This window comes from Schistocerca nitens, chromosome 3 (assembly GCF_023898315.1).
Source record: "Schistocerca nitens isolate TAMUIC-IGC-003100 chromosome 3, iqSchNite1.1, whole genome shotgun sequence".
Lineage (NCBI taxonomy): Eukaryota > Metazoa > Arthropoda > Insecta > Orthoptera > Acrididae > Schistocerca > Schistocerca nitens.
Window position 1 is genome coordinate 578,536,151 of NC_064616.1, and position 13,711 is coordinate 578,549,861.

Below are 13,711 nucleotides of genomic sequence, written 5' to 3' on the forward strand. Positions count from 1 at the left end.
TCGGCGAGGACCATTCGCAACCGTCTCCATGAAGCTGGGCTACGGTCCCGCACACCGTTAGGCCGTCTTCCGCTCACGCCCCATCATCGTGCAGCCCGCCTCCAGTGGTGTCGCGACAGGCGTAAATGGAGGGACGAATGGAGACGTGTCGTCTTCAGCGATGAGAGTCGCTTCTGCCTTGGTGCCAATGATGGTCGTATGCGTGTTTGGCGCCGTGCAGGTGAGCGCCACAATCAGGACTGCATACGACCGAGGCACACAGGGCCAACACCCGGCATCATGGTGTGGGGAGCGATCTCCTACACTGGCCGTACACCACTGGTGATCGTCGAGGGGACACTGAATAGTGCACGGTACATCCAAACCGTCATCGAACCCATCGTTCTACCATTCCTAGACCGGCAAGGGAACTTGCTGTTCCAACAGGACAATGCACGTCCGCATGTATCCCGTGCCACCCAACGTGCTCTAGAAGGTGTAAGTCAACTACCCTGGCCAGCAAGATCTCCGGATCTGTCCCCCATTGAGCATGTTTGGGACTGGATGAAGCGTCGTCTCACGCGGTCTGCACGTCCAGCACGAACGCTGGTCCAACTGAGGCGCCAGGTGGAAATGGCATGGCAAGCCGTTCCACAGGACTACATCCAGCATCTCTACGATCGTCTCCATGGGAGCATAGCAGCCTGCATTGCTGCGAAAGGTGGATATACACTGTACTAGTGCCGACATTGTGCATGCTCTGTTGCCTGTGTCTATGTGCCTGTGGTTCTGTCAGTGTGATCATGTGATGTATCTGACCCCAGGAATGTGTCAATAAAGTTTCCCCTTCCTGGGACAATGAATTCACGGTGTTCTTATTTCAATTTCCAGGAGTGTAGATTTCATCACAATTCCGAATGTCTCAATTTAAGGGATTCATTGCCTTGTGTAAATGTACACTTTAGCGATTCGGTAGTGTTTTGACTGTCTAACAACCAAAGCATGCAATAACGATCCCATATTTCAGCGCAAATTGTAGCGAAAATCACAAGGTATCTTACTGTGAAAATAAATTTCTAACTCTGAGCGAACTGCACTAAAACCTACAAACAAAAACATGTGACGAGTGCATTAAATGGTATCAGATAAGTTGAGCGTCAGCTAAATTGGTCCTTCAATGAGGCTGAGAACGTGGGAATACTTCAGTCACATGCAGAAATAGGTAAATTAGCTAACTTGTCTGTCGTCGGAAGCGAGTTTTCTGACTTTTTAAAAAACAAACAACACAACTTTATTATTCATAAGCAAAAACGACCGCCTCGATCTGATAATCGGAAAAACTGCACCGCAGTACCGCTCGAAGCGTCTCCCTTGACACCCAACTCGTATCTCTCAGAAGCCCTTATTACCATATTATTCCAGCTCCCGCAAATACACTATGCAGAACAGAGGAATAAAGTGCAGACACATAGAGCAGCGCCAAAACCGAGAAGCAACTCGCAACCAGTAGAAACTAATTTAACTTTCTACGAACTTCGTGGAACACGTGAAGGCATCCATAGCTGCCACAATCGGTTCTGTCCCAATTCATGTGGTAAGCGCCAGTATATTCTGCCAAGTTAATAGCAAACAGACCCGGAATCTTTGATATTTTTATGCATTCTAATCCGCTGGATAGGCTCAAAAATCTGCCAGTCGAATGCGAAATCTGCAAGGGCTATAACTGTATCCAAATAAGTACATGATTGCTGCCATGTGTAGAACTTGGGTGAAGTAAAAGCAATCATAAGTTCCGAGAATATCATGATGGATCGATCTGACTTCAGAGATAGGATGGCATTATAAGTCCAAGATGAGACGCTTCAAACGAAGGGTTCCAAGCAAGGTTGTGAGGGATGGAAAAGACCTGCAGTGCTTCAATAACCGTGTCACGAAGTTGGTACTAAAGCAAAAAGAAGAGCATAAATTAAAATGAAGTCAATGACTTGTTGACGAACTAAATGTGGACGAAGCCAAAACGAGCCTACGGAGACCAATGCAAGAAGAGCTCAATGAATTCGAAGGCAAAATTTGGTCTACTGATCTGATAGGAAATCATAAGAAGTTCTGGCCATACCTAAAGCCTGTAAACAGATAAGACTCGTCTATACGGTCTCTCAGTGACCGTACTACCGCCGTAACGGATTCTAACGCAGAAAGTGCGGAATACTGTATTCTTTCTTCCAAAATTATTTTAGTAAGAAGGGTCCTACTTCGGTTTCAGTCGATGAGCGATTATCGAGAAGATGGATATTCACATAAGTTATGCCGTAACTGAAAATAAATTAAAATCGCACAACAAATGGAAAACACCGACCTTGTGCGATACGTGTACTCTTGTATATAAGTGGCATTCAAATGAATCCCGGTGACTAGTGCAAAGTAACGGTAACGATTTTATGAACTCAGAAATGTTGTTATACACGGTACACATACTCAAAAATAGTCACCAAACTGTTGGCACATTTATCCCATTGAGACACTAGCCGGTCGATTCCATCCTTGAAGAAGCTAATAGGCTGGTGTCGGATTCAGGCCTGGACCCAGTCACACACTTCGTCGTCCGTTGCGAATCGATGTCCGCAAATAGCTTGTTTAGGAGGTACAAACACACAAAAGTCACATGGTGAAAGGTCGGGACTGTACGGTGGCTGTTACAGCGTTTCCCACCGAAACTACTGTAATGTCATGTTCACCGCATTGGCCGTTTGTGGGCGGGCATTACCATGCAGGATGATAACGCCATTGGACAACATGCCTCGGCGTTTCGACCTGATGGCTCGTCTAAGGTTATGTAAAGTGGCTTGATAACACTTGGCATTGATGGTGGTTCCCCGTTCCAGGAACTCGACAAACAGTGGGCTCTTGTTGTCAAAAAAGAAGGACGTTACCAGAACTCGTGTGCACGGTCTTTGATTTCTTTGGAGGTGATGAAGTCACATGTTTCCACTGCTTGCTCTCACGCTTGCTTTCCGGTTAAAAATGGTGGCACCATGTTTCGTCACCTGTGACAATACGCGACAGTATGCCATATTCCTCCTCATTATAAGGTTACAGATGACTCAAAGACAGCGCCATTCGAGTTCAAAAATGGTTCAAATGGCTCTGAGCAATATGGGATTTAACATCTATGGTCATCAGTCCCCTAGAACTTAGAACTACTTAAACCTAACTAACCTAAGGACATCACACAACACCCAGTCATCACGAGGCAGAGAAAATCCTTGACCCCGCCGGGAATCGAACCCGGGAACCCGGGCGTGGGAAGCGAGAACGCTGCCGCACGACCACGAGTTGCGGACGCCATTCGAGTATTGCGCTATTCGGTGGTCAGTTGGGGAACCCACTGCGCACAGAATTTTTCGAAAGTTCAAGTGTTGATGCATTATGGTATGGGCGGTGCCCACGCTAATACCCAGTAACCGATGGATCTCGTCCACGGTAATTCTGCGGTTGTCCAAGATTAAAGCATTCACTTCCACAACTATTTCCTGTGGGATGACACGATGAGCCTGTCCAGGACAAACATCGTCTTCCAGTGACTCGCGCCACTCAAGGAATCGTTTGCGCCATTCCACAACACTTGAACGACTCAGACTGTACTCGCCGTACACAGCCTTCATCCGTCGATACATTTCACGGCCTGCCGCTAAAAATCGAATCACTCCTCGTTGTTCCTGCTTACTCGCCTGCGTGTTCGGTAGTGGACGATAACTTGTGTGACCACAAGTGAAACCATACTGGCGCTATGCAACCCCAAACGTTGCGCACGCGTCAGTCACTCTACCAATAGATGGCACCACCATACCCGCAGTTATGTGGTGCCACCATACGTGTATGGCAAAGGTAGACGCACTGAGCAGGTTTCATTCGAGTGAACCTCATTGGTTATGCGAAAAAACTTACTCTTCTTCTAGCATAAATTTATTGCAGACCAGTGGAGTAATGAATGCTTCAAAGCTATTACTATAAGGTGCAAGTAACTGCTGTTTTCGACAAGGCTCGCCAGAGAGATGTGCTAACTATAAGGGTGTTCGAAAATTCCTATTTCAAACTTCTAGGACCTGTACAGGGGAGAGAGTACATAACATTTTAATAGGAACCCATGGAAATGAGCCTCCAGTACCGTTCTACACAACGTCCGACTCCATAGCATACCCTTTTCGTCATATTTCACAACGGCTTCGAGAACGGGTACTTTCACCGTCAGCAGATATGGCTGCGGTGTAACAAGGAGACGCATCACACCCAATCTGGAAGAGGCCGTTGAAGAGAACCAGTCAACGAGTACATGAGCAATTTCGTTGGCCATTAATGAGTGGAACTGTAAAACATGGGATGTACTGGGTCACGCATAACCAATTATTTGTAAAACTGGTCACGTTACCAACATGTTTTCAAATGGCTATAGGATGGACGTTTTACGTAAAAATCATTGGCGCAACAGGAAGGAGCTAGAAACTTCAAAATCTATATTCGGATTCCTTTTTCATTGTAATTTAATGGAAACAGCATGCTGGACCTCACAAAGTAATATTTTGGTTTAAATTCATGATTTTCTGTTTTTGTATCCTAAAAGTTCGGAAGCAAGATAGATTCAGTAAGTAATTAGATAAAGCTAGGATGTTTAGATTTATGTAGAATGGAGATGCGCTATAATAACAAAGATGTGAGAAGTTTCTAAAAGGTAGCTATAAAACTATAGCTGTAGCGTCTCTCCAAAGAGCAAGTTCAGAGCTCATCTATTGCGTGCAGTACAGCTAAAATAATTTTCTTGCCAAAAGTATTTAACCTAGCCACATTAGAATTTTGTTGTTGTTACTTACTTGTGTGTCGATTGCACAATGAAATCGAGAGCTTCATTGGCATTCAGCGAATGAAGCAATTAATTATTTAGTAACTTGTAGTGGTGTTCTGCTAGCCCCAGCAGCTAGTCAGTAAGGCAAATGTTGTTGGCTGCACCTTCGCGGTCCGCACCGCGGCTATATAAATAAGAGTGTGTGAGCTAGAGTAAGGCCCCAGTTCTCTTCTAGATTCATATCAGCGCGCACTCCGTGTCGGAAGCCGCGTCGCGTTTGTGCCGTTGCCAGGAACAGCCTTGGATGCCGTATTACGTAACTCGATATGCACTTAACAATGAGTTCGCATTGGGGTAAAGAGTTAATAGCGGAACAACTCCAGTGATTTATTCTCATTTTTCGTAGGTCGTATTTTCACGTGTCGCCGCAGGACAGACTTTCTACCATTACTAGCGTGGCGTTTGATGAGTATTAACATCAAATTTTGGCGAGCATTCACTTTGAACATTTACATCGACGACGATTATTGAACAGTTTCATTATCCAGGGATAATAGGATCCGAGCAATAGACTCTGAACAGGTCTGATAGTACAATAGCTGATATGGGTAATCATTTGTCTGGAATTTTACACTTTATCGTTTTCGGAATACAGTGAAAATTGTTATAGTAAACTGCATTTTATATGAATCCCAGACATTATCCTAAATCCTCAGAGTAATGTACTTCAATAATCAATAAAATTTTGTTTAAAACTTCCTGGTAGATTAAAACTGTGTGCCGGACCGAGACTCGAACTCGGGACCTTTGCCTTTCGCGGGCAAGTGCTCTACCAACTGAGCTACCCAAGCACAGTCCGCTGGACAGTGAAAATTTCATTCTACAAACATCCCCCAGGCTGTGGCTAAGCCATGTCTCCGCAATATCCTTTCTTTCAGGAGTGCTAGTTCTGCAAGTTTCGCAGGAGAGCTTCTGTAAAGTTTGGAAGGTAGGAGACGAGGTACTGGCAGAAGTAAAGCTGTGAGGACGGGGTGTGAGTCGTGCTTGGGTAGCTCAGTTAGGTAGAGCACTTGCCCGCGAAAGGCAAAGGTCCCGAGTTCGAGTCTCGGTCCGGCACACAGTTTTAATCTGCCAGGAAGTTTCATATCAGCGCACACTCCGCTGTAGAGTGAAAATTTCATTCTAGAAACATTTTGTTTTCTCCATCAGAGTGGGCACAGTGAACTTTAATTGCAGGCATCACGTTTTTGCTAATCACATGGGTTATTCTGTGAGGCAGTGAAAACCAGCTACCTCTATATGTTCTTGGGACCCAGAAGGCACCCAAATTCATGACTTGACTCACATATTTTGCCTGGTGTCAAACGACGAGATAGTATTAATGACTTTTCAATGAATAGAATTCAACAAGTAATTTTTGTTCAAAAAAATGTTCAGATGTGTGTGAAATCTTATTGGACTTAACTGCTAAGGTCATCAGTCCCTAAGCTTACACACTACTTAACCTAAATTATCCTAAGGACAGACACACACACCCATGCCCGAGGGAGGACTCGAACCTCCGCCGGGACAAGCCGCTCAATCCATGACTGCAGCGCCCTAGACTGCTCGGCTAATCCCGCGCGGCAGTAATTTTTGAAAAAGTAAAATCGTCAAATGTGAAAGTAATTACGGACGTACACCAAGGGATTTTTTTATTGAGCTGTTTCTATTCCCGATATATTTTTGAATGATATTATGTATAATGTAGGAAGCTTCGTGAAGCTGTTCACGAATGATTCTATTATGTACAGGGAAAACACAAGTCATTGTATTGCAGTAAATGCAGGCTGAGCAGCAGAGGATTTACCCTCGGTACAAGAATTGACAATTGATTTTCAATACAAATATGTTTTAAGTATTGCACCTGAATTCTTTATTAAACGTTTTACAGTCAATTACTGAAAACTGTCTCATCAATCAAATCTATAGGCGTACGAATCAGGGGTGGATCGAAGTGGAACGACAGCATAACGAGGTGAGGCAGATGCCACTCTGAGAAACAGTGGAAGAATTTCAAAAAAATTTAACACACCTACAAAATATTTAGGTTACAAAAACCTCATTTGACTTACTCTCGAGCATTGCCAGTCTGTCTAGGACCTTTACCGGATTGTTATTATTATTATTATTATTTCTTTAATTTCTCAGACGTTAAGTCTGGTTGAGAATGGAAAGTGATGCGGACCTTGATCAAGCGTCACTTCCTATTAACTGTACGGTATGTGTTATATTGCATTTAGGAACTTTCGGGTAATTGAACATGTATCAATAATTACGGATTTCTGTAGTTGTATATATGTGTTTGGATGTAGCTGTATTGCATTGATGTACTGGTCGATATTGTGTGGTATGACTCCTGTAGTTGATACTATAATTGGTATGATGTCAACTTTATCCTGATGCCACATGTCTTAGACTTCCTCAGCCAGTTGGATGTATTTTTCAATTTTTTCTCCTGTTTTCTTTTGTATATTTGTTGTATTGGGTATGGATATTTCGATTAGTTGTGTTAATTTCTTCTTTTTATTGGTGAGTATGATGTCAGGTTTGTTATGTGGTGTTGTTTTATCTGTTATAATGGTTCTGTTCCAGTATAATTTGTATTCATCATTCTCCAGTACATTTTGTGGTGCATACTTGTATGTAGGAACTTGTTGTTTTAAAAGTTTATGTTGTAAGGCAAGCTGTTGATGTATTATTTTTGCGACATTGTCATGTCTTCTGGGGTATTCTGTATTTGCTAGCATTGTACATCCGCTTGTGATGTGATCTACTGTTATTATTATTATTATTGTTGTTATTATTATTATTATTATTATTATTTTCGGATCCAGGAGAGTACAGTACAGTTACTTACAAATTTAAAACATATCTATAATATATACACAAGACTTGGTACATGTAAAAGTGACTTTGAGTCCCAGAACTCGGCTATCTTGATTGCTCAAACATTTGCTGAAACCAGGTACAGCGTACAAGCTTCAGGCAATTTCGGGCAGACCAAGAGGTGTTCAGAATCTCGAAGATCTCCACATTCGCAGGTTGCGTCTCCAGTAATGTAGCCCCACCGCTTCAACTTTTGATTGCACCACGTCACTCCGTTTCGCAGTTTGTTCAAAGTCATCCACGTCTGGCAGGGTACCTGGAAACCAGCAGCTGGCTCTTCTTTAGGTTTTGGTTATTACTTCCAGCGAGCAGAAAGTGATGAAGTAATTGCTACAGTTGTTCGAGGAAAACATGGAATCATTTTCCTGTATGTTCTTCTCAACCTTTGCCGCAGATCGTCATCTAATATCCGGAGGTGCCATGCCTATAAGATAGAACTGATAGAGGACCTAGAGAAGATCCAAAGAAGCATGTTTACCCAAGGACTAGTTTGTTAAACGCGAGAGCGTCATGGACATTGTCATCCAACTCTGGTGCACCAAGAGAAAAGAAATTCATCTTGCACCACACATGTGATTATTTTTAAAATTCGAGAAGATAAGCTCCAAGAAGACTCAAGCGACACATTAGTCCCTCCCACGCGTATCTCGCAAAATACGATGACAGTATAATCAGAGTAATTCGACAGCATACAGAGGCTTTGCAGATTCGTGTACCATTCGCACGTAGAAAAGGGGCAAATAGTATTGGTACCTGAAGTACCCACCTCCACACACCAAAATATGGCTTTCTGGGTATAGCTGTAGATGTATATGTACATTAAGCAAAAGCAAGTGCATTTTAAAGAAGTAGCAAGCGTAAATTTATTCATCTGTAGATCACATTTGCAAGGATATTGTAAATGTCGTAGTCTTACAGCTTAAGTAAAAAAAAACATGCATCATATATACAAACTTTTACCTATTTACATACCTAGTTTGTCAAGGATGAGACAAGTAGTCAACAGGGCCTTGTGGTAGAACCCATTTCAGCATTTTCCTAAAGGAATTCAGGGAAAAACCTCGATAACCTTAAATCAGGATGGCCCGACGGAGATCAGAGCATCCATCCTTCCGAAACAAGGCCATTGTAATTAAAATGGCACACATTCACTCGTATTATCCCTAATGTCATCATAGAATGTTTTTTGTTTATTCATTCTTGTGAAAAAATAACTTAATAATGTAGACATCTAGTGCTACATTGTTGTTTCATTTCCCAACACCAATCACTGCACATGCTACGCACACACTATCAACTCACATCAGGACCATTAAAATGAAATTTGGTTTCCAGTTTGTGTACCTCAAATTCCCATGTTCTTCCCAAGTAAAAGATTAGTGACTTGATGAGCTCATATAGAGGATAAATCGTGAGTTGTAGACTTTTATATAAGGTTTCTGAGAAACGAAAAAGAAAACTTTATACTTTGTTAAATGTTGTGTGGAATGGGAGCGATGCTTTATTATTTACTTTATTTAGTGGTACCAGAAATACCCTCCACCACACACCGTTAGGTGGCTTGCGGAGTATTGATGTAGATTATTATACGCGAGTAGGCCTTTAGAGGGTCGCGCGAAGCGTCTTCTTGATGGGAGATTTTCTCAGGCGCCACACTTCTTTCATCTTATCACTATGAATTTTCTTCCTTTTATCCAATCAACTTGTTTCTGTCTTGAGTTTCTTGATCTCTTGGCTTACTTTCCATGTGAATACTTTGTGCTTGAATGTTTTCCTGTCATTTCTAGTTGGCTGTTATGCCAGCTTCCTTCAGGTCTTTCCTGACTTCAGTGATCGACTTCACGTTCTTAACGCTTTCTGTGTACTTCAGGGCCTGTTTTGTTTTGTGTGATGTTCAAAATGGTTCAAATGGCTCTGAGCACTATGGGACTCAACTGCTGTGGTCATCAGTCCCCTAGAACTTAGAACTACTTAAACCTAACTAACCTAAGGACATCACACACATCCATGCCCGAGGCAGGATTCGAACCTGCGACCGTAGCAGTCCCACGGTTCCGGACTGCGCGCCTAGAACCGCGAGACCACCGCGGCCGGCTTTTGTGTGATGTCTAGCGTCCTATGATACGTCCGTAAAATTTCAATCGACATTTCTTCATGTGGTGTACCGTGTAAGACATCTCTTCGATCTTTAGTCTACTCTTCCATTTGTAGCCATCTTCTGAATAACTGGGACATAGGATTTTTCTGATGCTTTGGCTCCCTAGTTTCTTAATATTTTCTAGTGCACGTTAACAATTCACAACTAACGTTTCTCATGCGGACAAAGTTTCTGGGTTGATGGTGATGTTGTAATGTCTCACTTTTACACCGCTTGATATGAGTGATTTATTGCAGACGTCTTCAGTCCTCGAGAATGCTCTACTCATGTTTTCATTTCTCTGTTCGTGAGCTTCTTTCTCTGTTCCATTTGCCTGTATCATGTCCCCAACATACTTCAATTTGTGATCTCTCTTGGCCTCGCCATATTTTGCCGTAATCTTTTTTGGTGAACCTTTTTGGTTTGGTGTATAATCTGTTTGCTCGAAAGCTCTGCAGTTCGACCTAATCAGCCTTATGTTTCAGGATCTCTATTTTTGTACTACAGATTATGTGGTATCTGTGAGTATTACCATATCATCAGCGAATGTCAAACGGCCAATATATAGTACTTTGGTTTCCGTTCCTAGCTTAATTGTTTTTTAAGGTCTCTGTATCTTCTGTTCTTTCTTTCATTCCATGACAATTCTGTCTAATAGTATATTCAATAACAGTGGTGAAATACCTTCGCCCTGTCTCACTCCTGTTCTAATCTTGAAGGACTCTGATAACTCTCCCATGAATTTCATTTTAGTTTGGTCTTTCTTAGTGCCTGATAATGCTTATTTTCTTCTCGTCAAAGCCTCTCTCTTCGAGTTCTTGGATCAGTGACGGTCTATCTATATGCCTTTTTGAAATCTGAAAAGGTGCACATGGTCTCTCTGTTTCTCATTGTTTGTTATCTCAGGACTATCTTTAAATTGAGTATCTGTTCAGTATAGGATCTTCCCGGTCTAAAGCCTGCATTGCATTCTCCTGTCTTGTTTTCCAATAGGAACTGTGTTTTATCTAGCGGGCACTGTGATAGAATTTTGTATGTGCCAGGCGGTAGCGACATTCCTCTGTAACTTCCGGTGTTTTGGTATTACTTCAGTCTCCAATATGTTTTGTACGGAACTTGTTATTCTCTGATGCAATTCGGACCACCTTCCTGTAGCAGTTCTGCTACGATGCCGTCTTCTCCTGCTGTTTTACGATTTTTCAGTTTAATGATTTGTTTCTTGATCTCCAGTTCATCTCGTGCTTATGACTAATCATTCCTCTTGATCAATTGGCTCCTCGGGAGTCTCTCAGCTGGTTTAGGAGAATTCACTAGCTCACTGAAGTACTTCGCCGCCACTGTCTCGCAGTTCTCTTTGTTGTTCAGTGCTTTATTATTATTATTATTATTTACTTGGTGTAAAATTGCTGTGTTTTCTATTCCCATGTTCTTTGGATTGGTATACACTACACTCTGATTACAATACTTTGTGTTAGTAGAGCGATAGGGGCCGGGCATCAACCAATCGCTCCTCTTTCTCGGGCTCCACATGCTCGCTGTGTCTACTCCACCTGCACAAGCCTTCCCAGGTAATTCGAACGAGCCTGTGACGTTTTTTTTCTTGTTTTTTTTTTGGGTTTGGGGGGGGGGGGGAGTGGAGGCAGTCGGGACACGTCGCAAAAAGGGTAGCTGGGTGGGGAGGGGAAGGAGCATCCAGTATGCAGCGATTATACCTTACGCTACTATTAAAGCATTTTGGTGCAAGTAAGGCAAGTTGGCGTTCGGTCAAGTTTTAGTTTCTGCACAAAAATATTAAGAACAAAATGCCAGATCCACATCAATCTTCATTATACAATGATAAATAAACTACTTGCAGTGAAAAATGCGGTCGCCGTATCTTTAGTGGAGTTTAAGTCATAAACACGAAATGCAGCCATCACACAGATATTGTTTTCAAGGGTGGAAGGAGAGCCATATCTCACTACAGTATGGAAAATGGTTCAAATGGCTCTGAGCACTATGGGACTTAACTTCTGTGATCAACAGCCCCTAGAACTTAGAACTACTTAAACCTAACTAACCTAAGGACTCACACACATCCATGCCCGAGGCAGGATTCGAACCTGTGGCCGTAGCGGTCGCGCGGTTCCAGACTGTAGCGCCTAGAACCGCAAGGCCACTTCGGCCGGCTACAGTATGGAGTAAATATAAATTATACACTCGCAGTACTCCACTGTGAGCCACGAAGCTGTCCCTGTGCACTACTCCGATTCATGTTTCGTATATGATTCTTATGCAACCTATCATAACAGTCACATCCGCCGTCTAAGTCACCATTACAATTATAGTGTTCTGTAATAAAATTAAATGAATCAAAATTGTTGTTTGAGATATTAGCATAAAAGAAAATCACCGGCCTGTTAATGTTGTGAGTTCAAAGACACATTCTTCCTTTTTTTTTTTAATATACTGTTACTTTTCTCTAAGAAAAAGATGTTCTCGTAGTAATGCAGTCATAAAGTTAATAGCCGTTACTGTAGTTACTATAGTACTTTTATCAATGTAATAAGCTGTTTTGTTATTTTATCTCTCCATCCATGCGTAAATAGCTCGGAATTTATAAAAAACAATATTACTTGGTTTTAGTTGTTGATCGATGTGTCAGAATGCAATGAAGATTTGCCTCAGCTAAAGGCATACAGAATTGTAATCACTGAATCGTTCTGCAGCCCTTGTTGATGTCAAAGAGCTATCAAAAATTTACGCAGACCTTCAGTTGACTAATCATTCCACTTGATCCATTTGCTACTTGGGATTCTCTCAGCCGGTTTAGGAGAATTCAGTAACCCACAGAAGTACTTCGCCGCCACTGTCTCGCAGTTCTCTTTGTTGTTCAGTGCTTTATTATTATTATTATTATTATTATTATTATTATTATCATTTACTTGGTGTAAGATTGTTGTTTTCTATACTCGTGTATATCGTTGATAAGGACTTTCGTTGATAAGGCACCTACAGTAACTGTATGTTGTAGATGAACTGGCAAAGAATATGGCCATAGCATCATCAGACTGCCATCATATCATTGCCGTTTCTGTATGTTGTAGATGAACTGGCAAAGAATATGGCCATAGCATCATCAGACTGCCATCATATCATTGCCGTTTCTACTCAATTAAATGCATATGGACTCAAGTCTTACGTGGCAAGGAAGAATAAAAAATGTGCGCTGACAGAAGTGGAAAGTGTGGTGTCAGCTTAAATCGGCCGCGGTCCATTAGTACATGTCGGACCCGCGTGTCGCCACCGTCAGGATCGCAGACCGAGCGCCACCACAAGGCAGGTCTCGAGAGACTTACTAGCACTCGCCCCAGTTGTACGACGACTTTGCTAGCGACTACACTGACGAAGCCTTTCTCTCATTTGCCGAGAGACAGTTAGAATAGCCTTCAGCTAAGTTAATGGCTACGACCTAGCAAGGCGCCATTAACCATTTGTAACGTTGCATGTACCTCAAGATAGAGTCTCACTTGTATCATCAAGAATGCTGTATACCAAAGGACGATATAAAAGTTAAGTGTTCTAGTAGCTACGTTCTTTTCTTTATCACATTCATCACGTATCCTGTTCCAGACTTAACGCCAGACGGCGTGAGTTGACGCGTGCCCTTTCGGCTACTTCACTGTGAACTGGCTGCCTTGTCAGTCCACTACATTGGCGACGAGTCTAAAAAGGAACTTTAGCGTTCGTATTGTATTAATTTGCTTGTGTCATGGCTTCGCCAGATGTACTGTCCGAATTTTATCGCTTGCAGAATCAGCAGACGCAGGCGTTATTGGATGCCCTGGGAC